The sequence below is a fragment of the Austrofundulus limnaeus genome, unplaced genomic scaffold (assembly GCF_001266775.1).
Source record: "Austrofundulus limnaeus strain Quisiro unplaced genomic scaffold, Austrofundulus_limnaeus-1.0 Scaffold6, whole genome shotgun sequence".
In the NCBI taxonomy this organism is placed as follows: domain Eukaryota; kingdom Metazoa; phylum Chordata; class Actinopteri; order Cyprinodontiformes; family Rivulidae; genus Austrofundulus; species Austrofundulus limnaeus.
Window position 1 is genome coordinate 290,920 of NW_013952408.1, and position 3,029 is coordinate 293,948.

Genomic DNA, 3,029 nt, shown 5'->3' on the forward strand with positions numbered 1-3,029 from the left:
TACCCGATCAGGTGAGGTTCTGAAGCCAGTCAGTAGCTTGCTGTTCTTTTCTTCGCTGAATGGCGCACATTTCAAGGCTTGAATAACATGGTTCCTACCATGTCGGACACGAGCATGCTCACCAAAACCAGTAGCTCCAGTTTGATCCTCAACCGAAAAACAGGGCATGGCTGATATTGATCCAAATGGGCAAAAGGGAAGCTGGTGCGCCTCACTTGTTAGATTAGTCGCTCCGTCCTGGCTCCCACCGCCATGCGTCCAGGCCGGCAAGCCCACCCCAGGCGCTCCATCCAAGAAAAAAATCTCTGATCAGCCTGCAATGTATCTTGGGATAGGCTGGTCCAAATCCTTAAGTCGCCCCTCAAATCCGGAAAAAAAGTGAACTGCAATTAGAGGAGTCTTCAAATTCGAACAACAGTGACATAAGAGGACAACTGATTTGGCCTTCAAAGCATGCAGCCACTGAAATTTGGGCACAGCCTTCATGTTCAGCTTTTGAAGCTATAAGCCAATTCAAGATGGCGGCCAAGTGACATCAGAAAACATGAAAACAACTGTAACCCAGATCATTTTCATGGACATTCAGCTAAAATTTTAGGTGGTAGTAGCTGAGCTTCATCTCCAACACTTACTCTAAGCTGCTAAATGTTGTGCTATAGTTTCGATTAAAATGACTATTGGCATCAACTCTGTTTGTCTGTTAGCAAAATATCTTCTAAGCCACTGGATGGATTTCAACAAAAATTTCAGAACTGTGCATCTATAACTGATCACTATTTGGAGTCAGAAAGGTTTAAGATGGCCAACCCAAAACGGCTTTATCTAAGTCAATGAGTCATTACACAGATTTTGTGATACCTTAATACACCATCTTGTGGTACTCCTGGACATCATCAGGGATGTAACCTGGGATTGATGGGTTTTTTTTGGCACTTTTAACAAAAAGACTCCTTCACCCAGGTGATACTATCAGGGTTGAAAAAGCCCCAGCTTGTCTCCAGGTACCTCTCCAACTCCACAACCACCTCAGCATCACTTCTTTTGCATCTGTAACTAACTTGATGGATCTGTGCTGACTGGTCCCTTTATTACCCAACACCCTGTAGACCCTGCAGAGGAACTGGCCCAGGAACCCGCTCACTGGGTTCACATCTTACTCGCCATCCATTTCTCCACCTCCGCTCAGAGTACCTTGCCCTTTTGCTCTTTTTGGTCCTTCTCAATTCGGTCCTCCAATCACAGTGAGCCCCAAGAGAATAACCTTCTTCTCGGCAACACCTCGTCTCCTGACCATCATTTAAACACAACGCAGAAATAAACTATACGAAGAAACAGAAACAGAACAGGTTTACTCTTATTTGGACCGAGTTGGACTAAGTTACGGCCAAGTTCAACGCGGTTACACTTGAAGCATGGGCCCAAATTGTAAATGTGGAGGAGTTTGCAGCTCAGCTCCCATGAAGCTCTTTCCTCTGCAATCATTGAACTTCATCCACACTTTCAATGCAGCCTCTAAAACATTTAATACGCTCACAATGGGAGCAGTTTATGAATATGCAAATGGATAAATTAGTCAGACTTTGTGCAGTTTACTCAGCCAGATTCCTAGAAGTCTTAATAATGTCTGACTGAGAACCTTGAAGGAAAGAAACATTAATTGTCCACAGAACTCAAGTCGAGCGATGACGTTGACCCTGCCATCATCTATTCTGCTCCACTGCTTATCACTTTCCACTTCGTTAATAGTACAGATCCACTCCAATGCATGTAACAGGGGTATTATTAATAAAACAACTTTTGCAGAATGGATGGCTCACCTTGGAAATGCTGTTAATGAAATAACGTCATTTCTGCAGTGGATTTTCTGCAGCATGTTCCACTGATTGTGGGCTCTGTCCTGGTGTCACTCTGGAGCGTTGGCAGCGGTGACAACTCATCTGCTACAAACAACCCCTCAGTGTGGTTTGTGTGTTTAAAAAAAGCTTTAGTGAGCTTTCGCACTGGTTAGTTTGCTCCTGCTTTCCCTGCCTCATGTGTGAGTCATCATGAAGCCATCCAGTATATAGTCGACAGACACAGATAGATATAAGCTATAACCCTACCACCCTCTGATCTGTAGTTTGGCTCGAAAAAGCCCACCTAAGTTCCCATCCAGTTTGTGCAGGTTTCTGCCAAAAAGCTAATGAATAATTTACTGCATGCTCAGGATTTTCCCTACAGAGTCTACTTTTTTTCTCTCTGGGCTTTCCAAGGTGGCACGTTTTTCACCAAGATGCCTGAGACGAGAAAGACAAGAATACTTTCATCTGTCGGGACATGCTGTTCTGGTAGTGTGTTCATAAACTGTAAGCAAACAATGTGGGGTTTTTTATATCTTTTTTTCTTTTTTGTGGGAAATGTGTCATTTTGTGATGATGTTGTAGATTTTCTGTAACTGCAAAGGAAAATATTTAGTATAATCAAATGAAGGTAAAAAGTGTGTGGGTGATGTGTGAATGTACGAGCATTTCTGAAGTCATAAAATAGATTAAAACCATCCGTCTATTATCTGCTGCTTATCTGAGACACGGTAGGAGCTACGAACCTCAGCTATATGTTCCACTTCTGCAGGACCATCAACCATTGAGGCATTCCCCCAAAATTTGAGTCATATAGCATCTTCTCTAGCCAGTTTTAAGTTTGCACCAACATCTCCAGAAGTTTTGTCTTGGAACAGTCTGGGAAGGAGTCTTCTTCAAACAGGATCAGTGACATTACTCTGAGCCCTTTCTCTGAAAGACTGACCTCATCCTTTAAAGGGCCAATACTATGTGTTTTTCAGGCATACGTTTAAATACTATACCATAATAAAGTATCTATGTCACCTTTAGTTGTTATTAAAATGCCTTTTTATGTTTAAATAGAAAATAAATTTATCTTCTCATCACTTCCTCTTCTAAATGCCTTGAAATTGGCCTCTGTCTCTTTAAGAACCTTCCGCTTCCGTTTTGCCCATTTCAGTGCGCGAGGGGGAGGGGGTGGGGCTGCTA